Source organism: Myotis davidii, unplaced genomic scaffold (genome assembly GCF_000327345.1).
Source record: "Myotis davidii unplaced genomic scaffold, ASM32734v1 scaffold655, whole genome shotgun sequence".
Lineage (NCBI taxonomy): Eukaryota > Metazoa > Chordata > Mammalia > Chiroptera > Vespertilionidae > Myotis > Myotis davidii.
In genome coordinates, this window is record NW_006287547.1 from 1,047,553 (window position 1) to 1,058,731 (window position 11,179).

The window sequence follows — 11,179 nt, forward strand, 5'->3', positions numbered from 1 at the left end:
CTTGAAATTGTGCCAGAGGCTCTTATATTATCCTCATTTTAAAAATTCCTTTCCTTTTTGCTGTTCTGATAGGGTGCTTTCTCTTTTCTTAACTTTCAAATCTATGATTTGATCCTCTGCTTTATCTACTCCACTGTTGATTCCCTGTAATGTTTTCTTCATTTAAGTTAGTGTATTCTTCATTTCTGACTGGTTCTTTTTTATGTTTTCTATCTAAGTTTTTATTTTTCCTATCTCTTTGTTGAAATTATTGCTAAGTTCATCCACTCTTTACATATGTTCATTGAATATCCTTATAACCCATGTTTTGATATCTGCATCTAGTATATTGTTTGTCTCCATTTTGCTTAGTTCATTTTCTGGAGATTTGTTCCGTTCTTTCATTTGGGACATGTTTCTTTGGCTTCTTATTTGGCTGCCTCCCCATATTTGTTTCTATGTATTAGGTAGAGCTTCTATGTTTCCTGGGCTTGGTAGAGTGGCCTTATGTAATAGGTGTCCTATAGAGTACAGTGACACAGGCTCCCCAGTCACCTTAGCTGGGCACTCCAAGGCAACTCCCATGTGGGTTGTGTACACCCTCCTCTTGTAGTTGAGCCTTGATTGCTATTGACAACCCAATAGGCTGCAAGGACCAGCTGTGACCGCTGTGAAGGATCAGCTGTGCAGAGGTTGGCTCCACAGAGCAGGTCCTCCTTCAGTGAGGCTCTGGTGCCTGCTGAGTCTATCCCTTGAGTGTGTCCCCTGTGGAGGAGATTGGGTGGTGATTCCATGTGGTCTGAAGGTCCTCTAGGTGCACTGACTCTAGCACTTTCCAATAGGTGCAGGCAAATGTCAGCCACCACCTATGCCCTGCCTGGAGCCACTGGCATGAGTTACAAAGCAATCTGCAGGTGACTGCTACTTGTGCTGGCCTTGGAGGTGCCCAGAGAGGCCAAGATATAAACCAAGTCTGGCTGCCACTGATATGGGGCCTGAGGCCACTTAGCAAGTGGCACAGGGTACACAGAGGCCAGATGCTACTTATTTGAGATATTTTTGGAAAGTCTGAAGCATGAGCCAAGACAGGCCATTTGTATGGAAAAGCCACTGGAAATTGCTTGGGTTGGGCCAGCTAGTTGGTCGGGCAAAAGGGTGTCTCAGGGCGTCATCAGGATGGGGTAAACAGTGTTAGCCAGGTTGATGGAGACTTAGGTATGGTGCCACCTGCTGGTTCTTTGTGGTTAAGGCCCAATAAAGGAACAATGGCCTCTGCCAGCACTTATATTTAGGAGAAAGCTGCCCCTCCAGCTCTCACCCTCATGCTAGACTATTTAATTCCTCCCTATGTATCCCTGGTGCCCCAGTGCTGAAACTGAGTGAGTCTGAGTAAGTCTGTGAGTGGGCCCTCTTTCTCAGCCACAATCTGAGCTGGTTTTTACAGCCAGAAGTTAAGGGGATTTATCTTCCTGACACTGGAACCATGGTCTGGGGGGCCTGGTGTGGGGCTGGGATTCCTCACTATTCAGGGGGAACCTCTGCATCTGAGATATCCCTTCCATTTTTTATCTGACACTCATGGGAGTGGGATCAACCCTTTTCATGTTTCTGCCCCTCCTACCAGTCATGATGTGACCTCTTCTTTATACCCTTAGTTATAAGACTTTTGTTCAGCTAGATTTCAAGCAGTTCTGAATGATGATGGTTCGATAGTTTAGTTGTAATTTTGATGTGGCTGTGATAGGATTCGAGTATCTCATTTACCTGTACTGTCATCTTGACCAGAACCCTTTATCCTTTATTTTGTTAATGTGATATATCACATTGATTACTTTACGGATGTTAAACCGTGCTTACATCCCTAGAATGAATTTCACTTGGTCATGGTGTATAATCCTTTTAATGTATTATTGAATCTAGCTTGCCAATATTTGCTGAGAATTTTTGGATCTATGTTCATCAAGATATTGCCCTATAATTTTATTTTCGGGGGGGTTATATCTTTGTCTTATTTTGATATTTAGGGTAATTGATACTGGCTTCATAGAATAAGTATGTAAGCATTTTTTCCTCTTCAATTTTTTGAAGTGGTTTAAGAAGGATAGTTTGGTAGAATTTACCCGTGAAGTGATCTGTTCTTAGACTTATATTTGAGAGTTTTTAAAATTATTATTATTATTATTATTATTATTACTGCTTTAATTTCATTGCCTGTAATTGGTCTGTTTTAATTTTGTATTTTTTTTCCTGGTTTATTCTTGGAAGGTTAATACTTTTAGAAATTTATCCATTTCTTCTAGATTTTTAAATTTGTTTGCATACAACTGTTCATAGTATTATTTAATTATTCTTTGTATTTCTGTGATGCTGGTTGCAACTTCTCTTTCATTTACAATTTTAATTATTTGAGCTATCTCTTTATTTTCTTGATGAGTTTGGCTAGAATTTTGTCTATTTTATTTCTTTTTTTTCAGAGAACTAGCTCTTAATTTTATTGGTATTTTCTTTTCCCCCCTCTATTTTGTTTACTTTCACTCTATCTCAACTATTTCTTTCATTCTGTTTACTTTGGGTTTTGTTTGTTCTTTTTTTTTCAAGTTTCTTCAGTTGTAGTTCATTTATTTGGCATTTTCTTGTTTCTTGAGATAGGCTCTTTAGCTATAAACTTCCCTCTTTCTTCTGCAAAACTGCTTTTGCTGCATCCCAGAAATTTTGAAAAGTTGTGTTTTCATTTTTGTTTCAATAGCTTTTGATTTCTTGTTTGATTGCCTCTTTAGTAAAATGTTGTTTAGTCTTCACATATTTTCTTTTTCCAATTTTCTCTCTATAGTTTATTTCTAGTTTCATGCCATGTGGTCAAAAAAGATTCTTGATATGATTTCAATCTTCTTGAATTTATTTAGGCTTGTTATGTGGCCTAATATGTGACCCATCAAGCAGACTGTTCCATGTCCACTTGAAAAATGTGTATTCTACAGTTTTTGGATGAAATGGTCTAAAATGTCTATTAAGTCAATCTGGTATAATATGACATGTAAGGCCATTATTTCCTTATTAATTTTCTGTTTGGATGACCTATCCATTGATGTGGGTGGGGTATTATAATCTCCTCTCTTAAAGTAGCATCATGGATTTCTCCCTTTATGCCCATTAATAACTGCTTTTTATATTTAGGTACTCCTATGTTAGGTGTATAGATATTTATGATAGTTATATCCTCTTCTTGTATTGAGCCCTTTATAATTAACTAGAGGCCTGGTGCATGTATTCGTGCACCAGTAGGGTCCCTCATCCTGGCCTGCGGGGATTGGGCCGAAACTGGCTCTCCTACATTCCCCCAAGGGTCCCAGATTGCAAGAGGGCAGTTCTCGGAATCGGACTCCATCCTCTCTGGGTCCGGGGTGTGGGTGAAGCAGATTCAGAGCCAACAGTGCCCCAGCAGCAACCAAACCCGTGGCCAATTCTGTGAGGAATGGGGCTCCCTCCTCTACTGGTCGGAGCATCTGCCCCCTGTTTGGTGGTCATTGCACGTAATAGCTACCAGGCAAATGGTCGAATGGTTGAACAGTTGCTTAGGCTTTCATATATGTAGATGTCCTTTTTGTCTTTTTAAAAAAATTTTTGTTTAAAGTCTATTTTGTCTGAGTATTTCTCCTAGGCTCTCTTTTCATATCTACTTGCATGGAATATCTTTTCCCATCTCTTCACTTTCTCTGTGTCTTTTGAGTTGAAGTGAGTCTCTGGTAAGCAGCATATAGATGGATCATGTTTCTTTTATCCATTCAGCTGTCCTGTCTCTTTTTATTGAAGTGTTGAGTTCATTTATACTTTAAAAAATTATTGAAAAATATGAAGTCATTGCCATTTTATTAAATGTGTGTGTGTGTGTGTGTGTGTTTAATAGTTCTCCTCTGTTCCTTTTTTTGTCTCTTGATTTCTTCCCTTTGGTTTGTTGGTTTTCTTCAGTGTTTTGTTTGGGTTCTCTTCTCTTTGTTCTTTGTGTATCTTTTATAGACTTTTGGTTTGTGGTTACCATGAGGTTTATGTGTACCATTCTGTATCTATAGCAGTCTATTTTAAGCATATAGGCATTTATGTTCACATATATTCTATAAGGACTACATTTTTACTGGCCCCTCCATGCTTTATGTTATTGATATCATGTTTTAGATCTTTTTGTGTTGTGTATCTCCTAACTACTTATTGTAGTTCCAGTTACTTGTTTCCCTTCAGAGTAGCTTCTTAAATGTCTGATTCTCACTGTATTTATTAAATATTTGACTTTACCTGTGAGATTTTTCCCTTTCTCATATTTTTCTTTATTTTATTTCTAGGTATGATGTTTTTTTTTCTGCTTAAAGAAGACCGGTTAACATTTCTTATAAATTTGGTTTAATAGTGATGAATTGCTTTAGTTTTTCCTTGTCTGGGATGCTCTTTATCTTTCCTTCAATTCTATGGTATCTTTGCAGTAAATTATTCTAGTTTGTAGCTTCCTTTATTTCAGCACTTTAAAGTCGTCCTGCCATTCCCTCTGGCCTATCAAGCTGCTGCTAAGAAATCAGCTAATAGACTTATGAGGTTTTCTTTGTAACTCATTGTTTTCCTCTTGCTTCTGGGATTTCTATAATGTGAATGTTTGAGTACCTGATGTTATACCATAGGTTCCTTAAACTATCCTCATTTTTCTAAAATTCTTTTTTTTTTGCTGTTCTGATTGGTTGATTTTCACTAATCCACCTTACAGGTCAATGATCCATCTTTCTGTATTAGCTAATCTGCTGTTGATTCCTTCTAATGTATTGTTCATTTCAATTATTGTACTCTTCAGATCTGCTTGGCTCTTTACTATACTTTCTAACTCTTTGTTGAAGTTCTCCCCAAGTTTCTCTATTCCACTCTCAAGTTTGGTGAGTATCTTTATGACCTTTACTTGGAATTATTATGCAAATTACTTATCTCAATTTCTTTAGGGTATTTTTCTGGGGATATTTCTTTTTTAATATTTTTATTGATTTTTTACAGAGAGGAAGGGAGAGAGATAGAGAGTTAAAAACATCGATGAGAGATAAACATCGATCAGCTGCCTCTTGCACACCCACTACTGGGGATGTGCCCGCAACCAAGGTACATGCCCTTGACCAGAATCAAACCTGGGACCCTTGAGTCCACAGACTGACACTCTATCCACTGAGCCAAACCGGTTAGGGCTGGGGATATTTCTTATTCCTTCATTTGAAAGATATTCTTCTGTCTTTTTATTTTATTCAACTTTGTATATTTATTTACATGAGTTAGACAAAATAGCTTATCTCTCCCAGTCTTGAAACAGTGTTCTTATATAGAAGTGACCTCTACATGGGTTGTATGTGCTGGGTGGTTTTGGCCAGTAGGAACTGAGTGGGTGCCTACAACATCAAGAGCACTGGCCTACCAAGCCAGAGAAAACCTGGATGAGGAGACCAGGTGCATGTAGTAATGCCCTGTTGATCCTGCTTGCCCATTTTGTTCAGGACTGAAATGGGTTCAGGTGATGTGTCCAGGAAGCCCTACGGCAGTGATGGCGAACCTTTTGAGCTCGGCGTGTTAGCATTTTGAAAACCCCTAAGTTAACTCTGGTGCCATGTCACATATAGAAATTTTTTGATATTTGCAACCACAGTAAAACAAAGACTTATATTTTTGATATTTATTTTATATATTTAAATGCCATTTAACCAAGGAAAATCAACCAAAAAAATGAGTTCGTGTGTCATTGGTTCACTATCACTGCCCTTCGGTGACCTTGCATGTAAGCCAGAGCACCTAGATATAGTCCCTACCTGCCCTTTGAAGGTGGAGGAGGGTATAAACAATGGCACTCACCAGTTGCTCTCACCCAAAGAGTCCCCACAGTCCCTGGAGAGCTCCCTCAGCTCCACAGCCTTCTCTATTAAGTCGCGCTCTCTTGTTTTCGTAGAGAAAGTGGTCCCGTGCAGAAGTGACCTCGGTTTAGGCTTTGGGAAGCTGACTAGAACCAGCAAGAGCTTATGTCACCTGAATCAATGGTCTTCAAGGCTAGAGAGTCCCAACAGTGAGGCCAAGTGCCTGTGATGACCCCATTGTTCCTGCATACTCCCTTTGTTCTCAGGAAAAGGCTCCAGGCATTGTAGCTGGGAACATGCCCTGGTGATTTTGCAGTTTAGAGCTCCTCCTGCCCGATGGAGGTGAAGGAGAGCGTGAACAGTGGCACTCCCGGGCTCCTCTCTCCTGGAGAGGTCCTGCAGCTCCACGAGGACCCATGGCTTCCCAGCCTTCGCTATTTGGTCTCCTCCTCATGCTTGTTGTTCAGATGTCCGTTTAGCTCTCGGTTGTTTTGCAGGAGTAATTGCTGTCTATATATGTGGATATTTGAGTTTGCTCATGGGTAGGGGTGAATTCAACATCCTCCTAGGCTGCTGCCATCTTGTATCTTTTTCAAGGTCGGACGTTGGAGAACAAAAACAAATAAGTAAAACTGTGTCCCTTTTCTGTAGCAGGCCTGCACTAGGCATGAAGGATTTTAGTCTGAGCAGGATTTTAGAACCGCACAGCATGATCCAGGAAGCAGACACCTAAGCTGCTTTACAGTGAAATGCCACAGTAAGCCCCATGGTTAAGCTCATGTATGTGCTGGGAAGCTCTGACAAGATTCACCTGACCCGACTATGGTGCCATCTTTAAAAAACCCTTCTTGAGCTATTGACCACCTGAGATACCTTAAACATGAGTAGTATGCCACATAGAGAAGAAAGAGGAGAGGGATTCCAGGCAGGAGAAGGGACTTATTCTCTGAGATTGCAAGGAAGGAAGGAAGTGTGTGGGTGTAGATAAGGCAACGGCTGAAGGGAGACAGGAAGTCAACAGAGATCAAGCCGGAGGACCTCAGTGGTCACAGTGAAGTTGGCTACCAGGGCATGCGCTGACAGTAAGGGGTGAGCATTGGTTGGGGAATGTGAGGAGAGTGGTCAAGGTTTGGGCCTATGTCTGAGGGAAAAGAGAATAGAGTCTAAACAAACGGAAATAAGTTACTAATGAACAATTCTGAGCTGATATTAGCACCAACCTATAGGAATACACAATTTCTTCTGGCAGCTGGCAGCTGTACCCATGTTGAGGAGCACAGAGAAAGTGGATTCTAGCATTCGTATTGGGTTCAGTTTTCCCAGGCAGGCTCAGAGGAGTATAGAGATCTAAGGGAACCGAGGATGACGTATCGCTTGTTCAGATATCAACTCTAAAGTCCAGGATGGGAAGGGCAAAAAAGGAAATGGAGGAAGTCAACAGACTGGAAGAAAATAAAGGCAGCATGGACTTTGATGTCTCCATAAGGATAAGGGAAAGTAAAACTCCCTTAAAACTAAATGTGATAGAAAAATAGACTGATCCCTGTGTCAGACTTCTGAGTACATAAAATGATGTGTCCAGGAGGTTCAAGAAGCAGAGGACATTAAACCCAGATGGCATTGCTTTCAATGGAGGATGACACTCACAAGAGGGTAGACACTCTTGAGAGAACACATCTTAGAGTATTGGAGTTGTCAGGGTGCAGAACTGCAAAACAGTAAGGGATGAAAACACATCAAGGAGAGGAGCTAGGTGGAGATGACGTTTGTTTGGTGACGAAAGATTGCAGAAATGGGAGCAATGGTTAGAATAGATGCTTCTAATATGGCCAGGAGAGAAACAGCTTACAGTGAAGGCATGGGCTTTGGTATCAGACCCAACTGTGTAACTACAGGCAAGTACATTAACCTTACTGAGCCTCCCTTTCCTCAGTCATAAGGATGCTGCTCTAACAGGCTGTTGTGGCACTAAGGAAGGTAATGTGCCTTACCATAGTAAGTGGTCCATAATAAATGAGAACCAGTGTTCTTTTTTATCTCAACTTTGACTGTGGTTTTCCGTGGTCTGGCCTATCTGTACAAGTCCTGCACACACACAGTGGACAAAGAGGTGGTGGTGCCCTCGTGCCAGGCAGGCAGAGTAGCAGTGGGGGGGTTGTTATGATTGAGGGCTTCAGTTTGAAAATCAGTAGCAGGAGTTTAATATCAATACCTACTTAGAGATACAAAAAATGGTGGATGGAGGTTAACATCTCAAATCACTTCTACAGATACATGACCTAAAAGCTATTCCTTTTTTTTTTTTTTTTGGCCTTGATTGCTCCCCAGAAAGGTTAATCTATTGTCCATAGGTATGGAAGACACATATACATGACAGAAAATAAGGAGAGGAGAAAGGAGTTGAATAAAGAGTTGAATAAAGAACAGGAAGAGATGAGGAAAATCAGTATAGAGGCAACATTGCCAAGGAAACACAATCAAATTTGATGGCTCTGGGCTTAGGTTGTGTTTATGAGGAAAGGGCCATTCATGAGATCCATGGGGTCTTTAATTCTCATTGTATCTAACATGCTGGTTATATTTATAAAGTAGAATCATAACTACATCTGGAATTTTTACACAGAAATTGAGGTTGACGTATGTGCCAGATTGATTTATATTCCCTGATAAGATGGTAAAGTAAAGATTTATTTTACTTTGCACTCTTACAGCTTGGATTATTATTCATTCTTTATTTTTGCAAATTGGTGGTAACCCAAATGCAGCCAAATCAAGAGTTCCCATGCCAAGTTTGGTCAGAAAAAGTTTTTGCATTCAATATACACTTGGCTGCAAAAATAAGGAGATTGAATAATGGAAGAGAAAATAAAGTGTTTTATGTACTTTGGAGGTCAAAAACAGATGTGAGTACTGTTTTCATGGAGTGAGTCTAGCTAACATCTGGAAATCCCTAATGCAGCTCACTGTCCATTTGTAAGTTTCCCCCAATGCTTAATATCAACAGCTATTTGGGAATATAGGTACTTGCACAAAGAATAACATTTATAGATATCAGAGACAAAGTCAGAAAATCACTCTGTTCTTGGCATTCATCCTTCCTGGGCAAGAACTCCATATTTTCGTTCTGTCGATGCTATGTTTAATAAACCTATGTGACTGGTTAGGTTTTGATTGAGCTGAACTGAACGTGTTTTGTTTTGTTTCTTTGCTATGATTTAGTGATGAAAGAATCATAAAACCTTCTGTTTACTGTAATCAAAGAACTCTAGTTTTTTCTATGTAACCTGAAGAAGAATTAAGAAATCCCCAGAAGGACGAGTTGTGCGTACAGTTGGGGAGAAAGACGACAAAGGGGTGCTGAGAAAGGTGGATAATTTAGCATATGTTCTTCTCTTGACACAAAGTCTGTTCGAATTCTTGTTCCCTTTCAAACAGCTTCCTTCTGCAATTACAACTCCCATGAATGGCAGAATTTGGAAGGCAATTTGCAGAAGAGAGCAGGCATGTCGGTATTTCTGACCACAAAATTTTAATAGACAGAGGGACATGCTGCAAAGTTGATGAACAAGATAATATGATTCCCCTTGCTAAATGCAGCAATTAATATTAGACATGTGTTCTCCACCACAATAGAGATCCATGTTGCAGTCTATAAGTAAATAGTAATTTAGACATTCTTTGGCAGAACAAGCTGGCCCACAGGAATGATCAATTAGTCACTAATTCAGAGATGACAACCAGGTATCTTGTGTGCCTACTGGGGCCCACTGGTAGTGACTGTTAAGAACATGAAGCATTAGAAGAATTCTAAGGCACTTCACAAGCTCAGTAGGAAAGTGCCTCATTGGTAGATTTTGGATGTCTGCCAGGGCTGTGGTCAGGGACAGTAGCAGAATTTGAGCTGCTTAGTTATCATTCCTGGTTTATCCAAAGGTGTATCATGATAAAAACTGTGTCCTAAGGTTTGGGAGTTTTTAATTTAGGTAAACCTGCAGTAATAAATGCAAATGTATGTTATATATTAATGGCAATAAAACAAAACCATATGATGATGCTCTATATCTTTGGAATAACTTTTACATGTGTCATCTCATGAGATTCTAAAGTGATGTCTTTATCCTCATTTCTAAATCAGGAACTGAATTTACTCTCCTCCTTAGTATCTCATAACTTATTATGAGGATAGAATATTATGGACAGAAATGTGTCCCCTTAAAATTCACATATTGAAGCACTAACACCAAATGTGACTGTGATTGGAGATAGGATTTTTAAAGAGGCAATTAGGGTTAAATGAGGTCCTAAGGGTAGGGTCCTAATCCCATAAGACTGTTGTCCTTACAAGAAGAGGAAAAGGCACCAGAGATTTCACTCTCAATCTGCACACCCACAGAGGATCAGCCATTGAGGACATGGCAAAATGGTGGCATCCTCAAGCCAGAGAGAGAGGTCTCAGCAAACACCAATCCTAGAGACCCCTTGCTCTTGGACTTCGAGTCTCCAGACTGTGAGAAAATCAGTGTCTGTTGTTTAAGCCATCCAGCGAATGGTATTTTGTCATGGCAGCCCAAGCTGACTGGTACAATGACCGAAGTCCTACCTGAGGTGTTTGTTACTATCACAGAAGAAGGAATTTATTTAAAGTGTATTAGTCCAATAATTGTCTACATCTGCTAAACCATTTTGCTAAACTCCAAGCTGGGCATAGATCCTATATGAGTCTCCTTTTTAAAGGACATTAGAAGACATATGTTTCTGGTATTTTGAGGGCTGTATTATAAAGAATGAACTACTCAGTTTTCCCATGCTGTTTTAAAAGCAGTGTGGTGAACCTGCCAATAGTAGGGGGTGACTGGAAGAAAGAGGGGGCAGTCTATCAATTTTAATGAGTGCTTACCATATGCTGAGCTTTGGAAATACAGTGGGGAAAATTCCCTCCCCTCAAACACTATTCTACCTAAGTTTCAGGGTGGGGATAGACTATTTCTTTCTCTGAAACTTTAAGGCTGTAATGATAAAAATTTGATTGTAAAAAGTTTACTGGGAGGTTCTAGCCGAAACCCCAGTGATGTATATGGGGTTAACCAGAGGTTACTTCTCCCTGACTTGGAAAAGTATTCACTTTTACACTTAACACCTTTGGCTATCAGCAGGGGTAGCAGATGCTATAGCCTGGTTATCCTGACATCTTGAAATTGTGCTACCACCTGGGTTGTAGAAGACTTGATTTAGATCTGAGGAGTTTGCGATCAAAGCATGTCTAGAAGACAAAATAGACTAACAAAGACAGTGTCTGAAGTGTGTGTGTGTGTGTGTGTGTGTGTGTGTGTGTGTGT